The 12,764-nt window shown below is 43.5% G+C and overlaps 1 protein-coding gene and 1 pseudogene across 2 annotated transcripts in view; both read right to left on the bottom strand.

The window, feature by feature from the left end:
* STIM1 (stromal interaction molecule 1) overlaps window positions 1-12,764 on the bottom strand; it is a 224,882-nt gene that overhangs the window by 163,774 nt on the left and 48,344 nt on the right. The gene's annotated exons all lie outside the window — the stretch shown is intronic.
* LOC105886725 lies at window positions 2,815-3,845 on the bottom strand (annotated as a pseudogene).

Below are 12,764 nucleotides of genomic sequence, written 5' to 3'. Positions count from 1 at the left end.
GCCCAAGAGTTTGAGGCTGCTGTGAGCTGTGATGCCACAGCACTCTACCCAGGGCAACAGCTTGAGACTCTGTCTCAAAAAAAAAAAAAAAATACTTATCAGGAAGAAACCTACCATGTTCCCTGTGCCAAAGAGAGGTGCCATTCTAGAGCTCAGCAATTCCTTATAAGCAGTCTGTCACAAATAAGATCCTCTGGGTTTGGAGGTCGATCCTCTTTTTCTCTGTAAAACTGTCCACACTAGGCAACAACTGGGACCTCAGAGGCCCTGCTAAGACTTTACAGAAAGATGGAGAAAAATGAAGTGAAAGTCTGTGAACACTGAAGACACTGCTTAAGCAGAAAAAAGGCAGAGCAAGATCAGACCAAGGCTTTCCCTCTCCACTCTCCCATCCCAGAGATTAAGTCATGTTCCCTTCAAGTTAGCACCAGTTCCAGAACTCTACCTTTGTCCCTCTAGGCCAGCCATCTCTGCTCTCTTCAAAGACCCTGTTTAGAGTCTCAACATTGAACTCCTAATGGAAAAGATAGTAGGAAGGATACACATTGTAGACTTAGCTAAAACTTTGGCTAGCCATATGTTTTTTAACTCATCTGTTCCTGCATCTGGAAAATGGTGACAGTACTTACTTCTGGGAGTTGTGGTGAGCATTAGAGGTGTGTCTAATGTGTCCACATGTATCTAAAAAAATGCCTGGCATGCAGAGGTTACTCGATAAACAGTGCAATAACAAGGTCTCCCTTGTCTACCCCACACTTTATTGACTGCAGGCTTCAGCAAAGCAGCCCACTTTACAACTCTCACAATGATATGGGGTATTCAGAGAGATGTGGCACCTTCGTTGGCTATATTTCTCAACCTCACCTCCTCTCAACCCATCAGGTCTCCACTGAAATCTCCCAACTTAAAAAAAAAATCTTTGGGGCAGCACCTGTCGCCTAGTGGGTAGAGTGCTGGCCTCATACACTGAGGGTGGCAGGTTCGAACATGGCCTTGGCCAAACTGCAACAAAAATATAGCTGGAGTTGTGGCAGGTGCCTGTAGTCACAGCTTCTCAGGAGGCTAAGGCAAGAGAATCACTCAAGCCCAGGAGTTGGAGATTGCTGTGAGCTATGACGCCACAGCACTCTACCCAGGGTGACAAAGTGAGACTCTGTCTCTATTAAAAAAAAAAAAAAAAAAATCTTTGAACCTGTCTTCTCTGCCTCCTCTTGAAAATGTCACTCTCTTCCCTTACCACTACATTTCTCAAAAGTTAAGTCTTCTTCCCCCTCACTCTTCTCTACTCTCTCTCTCTCTTCTCTTCCCCATTCTCTCCTTATCTCTCTCCCCTTTTATCTTCTCTTTTCTCTCCTCTTTTCTCTCCTCCTTGGTGCTGCTCTGCAGCCTCCCCCCACCACGAATAAAGACCTTTCATACCAAAAAAAAAAAAAAAAAGTTAAGTCTTTTGTTGGCTCTACATGCTCACCTCATACTCAGTCCCTAAGGCACAGCAATCTAGCTTCTATCCCCAACCCTCCACCGAAACTGCTATTACCAAGGTCACCAATGACTCAGTAGCCTCTCGGGCTCACCCTACTTGTTCTCTGCTACAGTAGACACTATTGCTTTCTTTTATAAACTCTTCTCATTCTTGGCTTCCCAGGCAGTACTTTTTCCTACCGCTCTGATTATTCCTCCTCAGGCTCCCTCCCTAAATTTTCTGTCTACAGATACCATGAAAATTCCTCTGGGCTCTATCCTCAACTTCCTTCCCTTCCCTATTTTATAAATTTTACTCAGGTGATCTCATCAATTTTCACTGTTTCCACTATCATTTAGATGCCATCATTCCCACATTTATATTCCTACCTCTCTCAGAAACGCCAAAACTCACATCTTCATCTCCAATACCAGATTCTTTCTCCTGGGTGTCACCCATAATCATCTCAAAACCAACATTAACTCCCCCAAACCAGCTCTCTCTCCTATGTCATATGTTAATAACATCACAATAATGCCCGGTCACCAACACCCTTGCTCTCAAGTCACATAATTTAAACCCACCCCACAAGACCACTGCCCTATTCTGTTCTCATCATCTGCAATGGCAAATCTTCCAACTGGCTTCCCTGTCTCTAGTTTTACTTTATCTCTCCTAAGCACAGACCTGAAAGAGATCCTTCCAAAAAAACCTCTCTGATCTAGTTGCTCTGTATCTTAAATACCTACAATAAAGCTCAATTAAAAGATTCAAGCTCTTAACCAAGAAATATAAGGTCAGGCCCTTCCCATCCAGCTTCATCCGATACCACTTTTAGTAGCTTACCACTCCAGATCAAAAAACAACTCATCATTCCCTGAACATCTCATGTACTTCCACACTCATCACTGCCCAGAATGTGTTCCAGGGACATCTCTGCCTGGCACAACTTTTGGTCAGCCTTAAAGAATGGCATCTTTAATGCCTTCCCTGACTCTTTCTTGTTAAGCATTTAGATCAGGGGTCCTCAAACTTTTTAAACAAGGGGCCAGTTCACTGTCCCTCAGACCACTGGAGGGCCAGACTGCAGGCCCCGGGACAAGCTGGCTGCTAAGCAGGACAGGCAGTGGCGGCAAAAACAACTGGTGGGCCAGATAAATGTCCTTGGCGGGCCACATGTGACCTGTGGGCCGTAGTTTGAAGACGCCTGATTTAGATCCTTCCTTCCTTTCTCTCCCAGTACATTTTCTTTTTTTGGGGGGGTGGGGAGGGCTGAATTCAGGGAACTTTATTGATGTTACATGACAAGGTGGGGTTCCATAGGCCCCTCCCATTCTTTAGGGGGTCTAGTGTGGAAACTGTGTCGAGGGGAGATTCTCAGTTAAGTGGGGGACTGAGTAGGCAGGGGTACTCAGTAGCTAAGGGCCTTTCTCTTCCTCTCGTGCTCTGGCTGGGTCTGGTGGTCTGGGGATTCTTACTCCTTGGAGGCCATGTGGGCCATAAGATCCACCACCCTGTTGCTGTAGCCAAATTCATTATCATACCAGGCAATGAGTTTGACAAAGTGGCATTCGAGGGCAATGCCAGCCCCAGCTGGCAGGTGGAAGAATGAATGTCACTGTTGAAGTCGGAGGAGACAACCTGGTGCTCAGTGTAACCCAGGATGCCCTTGAGGGGGCCCTCTGATGCCTGCTTCACTACCTTCTTGACATCATCATATTTGGCAGCCTTCTCCAGATGGCAAGTAAGATGCATGACTGACAAATTGGCAGTGGGGACATGGAAGGCCATGCCAGTAAGTTTCCCATTCAGCTCAGGGATGACCTTGCCCACAGCCTTGGCTGTACCGATTGAAGCAGGGATGATGTTCTAGAGAGCCCCATGACCATCACGCCACAACTTCCCAGAGGGGCCATCCACAGTCTTCTGGGTGGCAGTGATGGCATGGACTGTGGTCATGAGTCCCTCCACAATGCCGAAGTTGTCATAGATGACCTTAGCCAAGGAGACTAAGCAATTGGTGGTGTAGGAGGCATTGCTGACAATGCTGAGGCTGTTTTCATACTTCTCGTAGTTCAAACCCATCACAAACGTAGGGGCATCAGCAGAAGGGGCAGAGATGATGACCCTTTTGGCACCCCCCTGTAGATGAGCCCCAGCCTTCTCCATAGTGGTGAAGACACCAATGGACTTCAAAACATACTCAGCACCTGCCTCACCCCATTTGATTTTGGTAGGATCTTGCTCCTAGAAGATGGTTATGGGATTTCCATTGATGACAAGCTTCCCATTCTCAGCCTTGACTGTGCCATGGAATTTGCCATGGGTGGAATCATACAGGAACATGTAGACCATGTAGTTGAAGTCAATGAAGGAGTCATTGATGGCGACAACTTCTACTTTGCCAGAGTTAAAAGAAGCCCTGATGACCAGGTGTCCAATACAACCAAAGCAGTTTTATTCCGACCTTCACTTTCACCATGGTGCCTCAGGGATGCGGCTGGCGCTGCACTGGAAGAAGTGGCTGTCTGACAAACAGGAGGACCAGAGAGCCTCCCAGTACATTTTCTATGTACCTGTGTTGCAGCACTTATGACACAGTCTTGAGTGTACTTGCTTATGAGCATCTCAGTAACCTGTGTGTGGGTTGTTCATGGACAGAGGCTATGACTTTCATATCTCTGCACTCCAGCCCATTTTCCCAACCTCTCCAGACGAGCAACTGTCTATTACTCCCAACAGGAGAACAAACTCTAATGGCAAAGGAAGCCTCAGGTTCAACTTCCCCTCTTAAAAATACTTCCAGATGCTCCTTGGACACTAACACCACAATAGCTATTTCTGACCTAAGTCCTACAACTTCTATACCTAGAACAGTCTGTTCAATAGAGAGAGGAGAGTTTCCTTCAATTTAAAGTTCTTTGGAAAATGATTTCTGGGTGGCACCTGTGGCTCAGTGAGTAGGGTGCTGGCCCCATATACCGAGGGTAGCAGGTTCGAACCTGGCCCTGGCCAAACTGCGACCAAAAAAAAAAGGAAAATGATTTCTAAAATAGGCTGAGATTATAGGTAGGACTGGCAACTGCCAGATTCATCTCAGGAAGTAACTCATAAAATAATTCCAAGACCTTTTACACCTTTAAAAGCAACTGGGATGATTACTACAACAGCCTGTAGCTGGTCTTCTTGCCTTCCTTCCCTTGGGAAATTGCCCTGTACCACACTACTTACAACAGGTTGTTTCACTAGGCAGAAATCTATAATGGCATCTTGCTATAAAACTGTATAGCATAATAATTAAGAGCAAAGACTCTGAAAATATATTTTCTGGCCTGAATCTCAACTCCACCACTTATTAACCATGTGAGTTTGGGCAAATTAAAGTTCTATGACCCTCAGTTTTCTTATCTTTAAAAAAGTAAAATAATCGTATCTACCCTCATAGGATTGATATAAAGATTAACTACACTAATACTAAATAAGCTACTAATAAGGATTAAATAAATTTAACATTAAAAAAGGTAAGGGCTCGGCGCCTATAGCTCAACCGGCTAAGGCGCCAGCCACATACACCTAAGGTGGCGGGTTCGAATCCCCAGCCCGGACCCACCAAACAACAATGACGGCCGCAACCAAAAAAATAGCCGGGCGTTGTGGCGGGCGCCTGTGGTCCCAGCTACTTGGGAGGCGGAGGCAAGAGACTCGCTTGAGCCCAGGAGTTGGAGGTTGCTGTGAGCTGAGATGCCATGGCACTCTACCCAGGGGGACAGCTTGAGGCTCTGTCTCAAAAAAAAAAAGGTAAGAATAGTGTCTGGCATATGGTAAGAACTTAGTAAATTACATGTAAACATACTCAGGTTCCAAGTACCTCTTTCAGTCATAGCCTGATCCATTTCACATTCCACAATCTACTAGTTTCCAATCCTTTTAACTTGTGACATTATCATTTATGATCCTTTGCCTCTACCCACAATACTAATAACACTATCTGCCTAGCTCCTCCCTTGGTCCTTGGTTCCAGATTCTCCCTCCACAACGCCACTTTCAGCTCCCCAGGAATTAAGCCCTTCAGCAGTGTCCCATAGGTGATACCATACCTAAGAGTACTACAGGATATCATCTTCTACTGAGCATTCTATTCTCTGTGCTCACGTCTACCTGCACTCAGGTCATTTTCACAATCCAAATGCCTACCTGAGCTTTTGCAGTATATAAACTTTTTTTTTGAGATAGTGTCTCATTATGTCACCCTTGGTAGAGTGCCGTGGCATCATAGCTTATAGCAGCCTCAAACTCTTGGGCTTAAGTAACTCTCTTGCCTCAGCTTCCCAAGTAGCTGGGACTACAGGCACCCACCATGACACCTGGCTTTTTTGTTGTAGTTGTCACTGTTTAGCAGGCCTGAACCAGGTTCAAACCCACCAGCCCTGGTGCGTGTGGTCGGTGTCCTAACCACTGAGTTACAGGCGCCGAGCCAGTATATAAACTTTAGTTATTTTTATTTATTTATTCTTTTTTTTTTTTTGAGATAATAGTCTCACTTTGTCACCCTCGATAGAGTGCCATGGCATCATAGCTCACAGTAACCTCAAACTCCTGGGCTCAAGGGATTCTCTTGTCTCAGCTCCCCAAGTAGCTGGGAGTATAGGTGCCTGCCACAACACCAGGCTATTTTTAGAGATGAGGTCTCACTCTTGCTCAGCCTGGTCTTGAACCTGTGAGCTCAGGCCATCTACCCGCTTTGGCCTCCCAAGTGCTAGGATTACAGGCGTGAGCTATGGCACCTGGCCTGCAGTATATAAACTTTAAACATAGCTTTAGGGACTAGTTCAGTCACACCATTTCCAGGAAGCCTACTAGACTATAGTGATTCATACAAATGTCTGCCTTCCCTTAACTATTAAAGTCTTAATCTGTAATTTATATTCCAACAAACATATCATCTAGATTAAGTTCCATGAGGCAGTGTCTGGTTTTCCATTACTACATTCCATTACTCTAAAACAGACTAGATCGTAGTAAATGTTTAATGAATAGTCATTGGAATGCAATCAATCTAACTTAACCTCCTCTTTTTTTTTGAGACAGAGTGTCACTATGTCATCCTCGGTAGAGTGCCATGGCATCACAGCTCACAGCAACCTCTAACTCTTAGACTTAAGCAATTCTCTTGCCTTAGCCTCCATTTAACTGGGACTACAAGCGCCCACCACAATGCCCAGCTATTTTTTTGTTGCAGTTGTCACTGCTGTTTAGCAGGCTCAGGCTGGGTTTGAACCTGCCTGCCTCAGTGTATGTGGCCGGTGCCCTAACCACTCAACTACGGGCGCCAAGCCACCTCTTCATCTTTAAATGATAAAACCACGGTTCAGAAAGTGTAAGTATCTCACTCAAAGATATAACCGGTTAACAGCAGAGTGAAGGCTGGAATCCTAAACTAGATAAGACTAAAATAGTGAATATAGTGAATGCAATCTCCACTATCACCTGCTTCTAGGCCAGCTGCAATTACCAACGAACCAGGCAGACAGACACACAGTTCCTTGACTGAATTGAGAGTTGTTTCCAAAAGGTAGGGCATTTGCTCCTCTTCCAGAAGCAGAAGGCTTAGGGCTGCTAAGATGCTCAATTAGCTAAATCTCTTACCACTGAGTCTGGAACATAATCAGGGACTAAGGACTGATAAATTAAATAAACCTCCAGCTTTCTGCAACAACATGAAAAAATCATATTATCAATCTCATAGGGTTGTAGAGAAGAATAAAATGAGATAATCCATGTTGAACATTTAGGAAATTGCCTAACACATCAAAAGCTTTCATTAAGTGTCTCATTTCTTTCTGAAAAGAAAGGAAGCCCGGAAGGTACCTTGCTAGACAAAGAATAGCTTACCATACTAGTTCTTCAAGCCACACTAACAGAAAAGCAGGGGGCCAAGCTGTGCTCATTTACCTGTGTTCCATGGAACACTGGTATCTTATGAAATGTTAGTGTTTTCTGAGGATAAAAAAAGATTCCATTACCAGAAAAATCTAGGAAACCCTGCATACCTTTTCCTTAGCATATTAAAGCCTCCTTGCTTTTCAAAGATCTTTTCATTGAGTAGTACTTTTTGTCACTTCATGTGATACCGATGTTCTGAAGAGAACGTATTTTAAAATGATGCACTGTACAAATATATAAAGGTACTGTTATTCCACAGTTACCCAGAATAAACAAGACTTTAACACAGTAGAGAATACTTGGACTACTAAAATTACATCACTTTCTCCATCACTATAAACTTGGAGGAAAGGGAGAGGAATGGATCGGTTTCATAGGAGGCCAGCTTCCAGCCTGTCCAATGAAGAGGTAGTAGGGGCCTTTATAGATATAACATTTCTAGGGGCTGACCAGAGATGACTTTAGGTAACCAAAGCCAGATTGGATTGTCACCAGATACAGTCACTTGACAGCTGTCTGCCTGCAAAAAAATTACCTCAGTAGCTTTAACTCTGACAAAGTCTTAGGCCTAAAGGGAATATTTTGAAATCACTTGAGTCAAAACTCCCACTTTATTGACAATAACAGGCATTAAGAGATTCTAGTTTCACTTGTCCCTACTTGAGCTGGATGTCAGAGAAATACAGGTTAAAGAATGATAATTATAGGCCCAGTGCTTGTAGCTCAAGCGGCTAAGGTGCCAGTCACATACACCAGAGCTGGCGGGTTCGAACCCAGCCCAGGCCTGCCATAGAACAATGACAACTATAACCAAGCCAGGCATTGTGGCAGGCGCCTATAGTCCCAGGTACTTGGGAAGCTGAGGCATGAGAATTGCTTAAGCCCAGGAGTTGAAAGTTGCTGTGAGCAGTGATGCCATAGCACTCTACCCAAGCAACAGCTTGAGGCTCTGTCTCAAAAAAAAAAAAAAAAAGAATGATAATTATAACAATTAAAACTTAAGGAATGCTTATTACATGTTAAGCAATCTGCTAAATGTTCAAAACAGATTATCTCATCTTAATCCTCATAGCCATATGAGATTGATTATATGATTATTTTCATGTTATAGGTAAGGAAGTAGGCTCAGAAAGATTAAATAACTTGCCTAAAGTATTATAGCTACCATATAGTATTATAGTGATGGGACTCAGGCATGCTGACCCCAGGGCACTTGCTCTGTATCACTAGACTAGTTGAGATACCACTCTTTCTGGGAAGCCTTCTCTGACAACTTCCCCTACCACCAATGATTAGGGGGCTCCTTAGGCGCTCACTGTCCCATCCCTCCATCTATCCCTATGCCCCCATTCCCTCTTTCATAGCAGTGAGCATCACCAAATTATGAGTTCCGTGAGAGGCATAAATTACTGAATCTTATGCTCCTCTGTATCCCCTGTGCCTAGTGTTGCACCTGGAGCTCAATCAAGATGTTTTAGAATCAAAACACCAGGCACTGTGGCTCACACATGTAATCCTAGCACCCTGTTAGGCCAAGGAGGGCAGCTTGCTTGAGCTCAGGAGCTTGAGACCAGCCTGAGCAAGAGTGAGACCTCATCTATAAAAATAGCCAGGCATCATGGTAGGCACCTATAGTCCCAGCTACTCTGGAGGCTGAGGTAAGGGGATCTCTTGAGCCCAAGAATTTAGGTGGTGCGAGTTATGATGCCAAGGGCAACAACAAAGTGAGACTTTGTCTCAAAAACAAAAAATAACATGTTTAGAATCAACTAACAAGGAATATAGTACAATGATAGAAAGACACAATAGACTTAGATCTGAATTCAAGTCAGATCTAAGTCTGAACTGAATTCAGTTCTTAGCTCTGTGATCCTAAAACAATTAGCTACTCTGAGGGTCAGTTTCTCTATCATTAAAATAAGCTAAAAATTACTCAATTTTATTTACCATTCTCCTCCTTTTCCTTTGTCCTGCAAATACTGACAGAAAGACCATTAATCTGGGGCTCCAGAGTCTAATTAGCTATAATCTAAAGCGCTTCCCCTTTTTGGGTTTCAGTTTCCTTATCTATAACTCACAGGACTGTTGATTCAAAACAAATCAATAAAATGCCTGAGTGACTAAAAAGTAATTCACAGATAGAAGGAATTTTTGTCATTCCACCCATCTGGCTTTTAAAATCAGCCTTGAACCACACTGAAAAGTGTCTTGAAGCTCAAGGAAGAAAACTAATCTCCAGAAATCCAAAAGCTATAAAGAGAAGGAGTATTTGCACTGTCACTAGGAGAAGGAGCCAATCCCACCAAGGAGATGAGGTAACACACTGCCAAGTGGCTTTTCTCCAGGAGTCCCTAGCTAATTAAGGCCTTGCTCCCCTGCCCTGTCTGCCTGTGACCCCTGCTAAGGCTAGAGAACACCAAGTGCTCCACAGCAGCTCTTCTCTTAGCCAGAGTGACATAAGGTATTGCCGGTCAAGGATCAGTCAAAGCTACTGCTAAGAGTACCCCCTGGCCTTCCATAGAACAGAACCCAAAACAAGAAGCCCTTTGCTCCTTGTCCTGAGATTATCCTAGGAATCAGCCCTAAACACAGCCACCATGGTGAGTCTGGGACATGTTAGGTATGACCAGCCACACCTTTTACATAGATGAGGGAGCCCTCTTAGGCTGTAGAATAAGGAGTAAGGAAAAAAACTAGCCCTCTCATGTTTAGCTAAAAGTATCTAGTCTCCAATGCTCTCAAGGCCACTTTTTAGGCTCTTTCTTCATCAAGCTACATAGGCCCCAGGGACTCAACTTCCTTTGCTCATAACAGCAGAACTCCTGCTCCACCCCCTTGGGGCTCCCTCCCCCATATACTGGCTCTAGAGTAAGATAGTCCATCCATCTCCCCCTTCAAAAATTAAAGCATATGGGCCCCTTTGATTGTAAGACTTTAACTGTTGAGTTGGGAAAGAATGTGAGCCAAAAGCAACAAATAAGAGGAAGTAAGAAAAGGTTTAAAATGTCTTACAAGTTTAAGTCACTGTCCCCACTTCACAGTTCCTGGTTCCTATCATAACTAGTTATTTCAGAGAATAACTACAATCCAATAGTTTGCAAAACTTATTTTTAAATAACGAAACTCACTTTTTCTTTTTTTTTTTGAGACAGTCTCACTCTATCACCCTCGTAGAGTACTGTGGCATCACATAGCTCACAGCAACCTCCAACTCCTGGGCTTAAGAGATTCTCTTGCCTCAGCCTCCCAAGTATTTGGGACTACAGGCGACCGCCACAACACCTGCCTATTTTTTATTGCAGTTGTCATTGTTGTTTACCTGGCCTGGGCCGGGTTCAAACCCACCACTCTCAATGTATGTGGCTGGCACAGTAACCACTGTGTTATGGGCAGCGAGCCAAAACTCTCTTTTTCAAATATAGTTCAAATTAAAAATAATTAGGAGCCTCAGTATCTAATTAGACCTCTAATAAAGTAAAGGATCAAGATAACAAATATCAAAATCTTTAGGCAAAAAGCTTATAGGAAATGTTTTAAGAATCAGATCAAGTTGATAACACCTAACCCCAATGACTAATCTTCACAAGAAAAGAGAAAATGAGATATAGTTGGATATCCTCACAAAAAAAAAGAGAGAAGGAAAAAGATTGAACCTGAATCTGATCAAGCCTTGGAATACAATTATCAACTTATCAAAAATATAGGGTACATAGAAATGCTTTAAATAACACCATATGGGCGGCGCCTGTGGCTCAGTGAGTAAGGCCCTAGCCCCATATACCAATGGTGGCGGGTTCAAACCCAGCCCTGGCCAAACTGCAACAAAAAAATAGCTGGGCGTTGTAGCAGGCACCTATAGTCCCAGCTACTCAGGAGACTGAGGCAAGAGAATCACCTAAGCCCAAGATATGGAGGTTGCCATGAGCTGTGACGTCACAGCATTCTACTGAAGGCGATAAAGTTAAGACTGTCTCTACAAAAAAAATAAATAAAAAATAAACAATACCCAACTGGGTTTGAACCCACCACCTCCAGTATATTGGGGTGGCACCTGTGGCTCAAAAGGGTAGGGCACCGGCCCCATATGCCAGAGGTGGCAGGTTCAAACCCCGCCCCAGCCAAAAAATAAATAAATAAATAACACCATATGGCTTAACACAGTGGCTCACTCTTTTAATCCTAGTACTCTGTTCTGGGAGGCCAAGGTGGGAAGAGGATCCCTTGAGTTCAGGAACTTGAGACCAGCCTAAGCAAGAGTGAAACCCTGTCTCTACTAAAAGTAAAAATTTTTTTAAAAACTAGCTGGACATTGACACTAATGCCTGTAGTCCCAGCTACTTAGGAGGCTGAGGCAGGAGGAACACTTGAGCCCAAGAGTTTGAAGTTGCTATAAACTAGACTAATGACATGGCACACACTAGCCTGGGCAACAGAGTGAGACTCTGTCTCAAAAAAGGGGGGGGGGTGCAGGGTGGTGCCCATGGCTCAAAGGAGTAGGGTGCCAGCCCCATATACCGGAGGAGGAGCCCAGGGCAGTGGCTCACTGCCTGTAATTCTAGCACTCTAAGAGACTGAGGTAGGTGAATTACCTGAGCTCAGAGGTTTGAGACCAGCCTGAGCAAAAGTAAGATTCTGTCTCTAACTCTCGCTGGGCATTGTGGTGGGTACCTATAGTCCCAGCTACTCCAGAGGCTAAGGCAAGAGGATTTTTGAGCCCAAGAATTTGAGGTTGCTGTGAGCTATAACACCACAGCACTCTACTGAGAGTAACAAAGTGAGACTCTGTCTCAAAAAAAGAAAAAAAAATTTTTTAATTAATGATATTGGGAGAAAATAAGCAAAATCACAAAACTGTAAGACTCTTTAAGACAAATGATCCAGTTTCTTCAACACAAAATTGCAAGAAGAAAACAAGGTAGGAAGTTATGGATTAGAAGAGACTCGTGATTTAGATCAACCAACAAGTAGACCTGATTTGAATACTGATATAAAAAAACAACTTTTTAAAAATATTCATTAAGGGAAATATAAACACTGTCTAGTTAATGATTTTTTTAGGCATGATAATGATATTTGGGTTATCTTTTTAAATACAGTTCTTTCAGAGATATATGTATATTGAAGTGTTTAAAAATAAAGTAACAACTTTGAAATTTGCTTCAAAATAATCCAAGGGTGGGTGGGAAAGGAAAGATAAAATACAATTGATGAAATTGGCAAGGGTGCAAAATTGTAACATGGTGAGTAATAGGCACATGAGAGTTCATTATATAATGAATATGTGAGGACTATCTAGAAAGTATCCAGGCTCGGCGCCTATAGCTCAACCGGCTAAGGCGCCAGCCACGTACACCTAAGG

This window comes from Otolemur garnettii, unplaced genomic scaffold (assembly GCF_000181295.1).
Source record: "Otolemur garnettii isolate 467f Iridium unplaced genomic scaffold, OtoGar3 scaffold00001, whole genome shotgun sequence".
NCBI lineage: Eukaryota > Metazoa > Chordata > Mammalia > Primates > Galagidae > Otolemur > Otolemur garnettii.
This window is presented reverse-complemented; position numbering and strand designations above follow the sequence as displayed.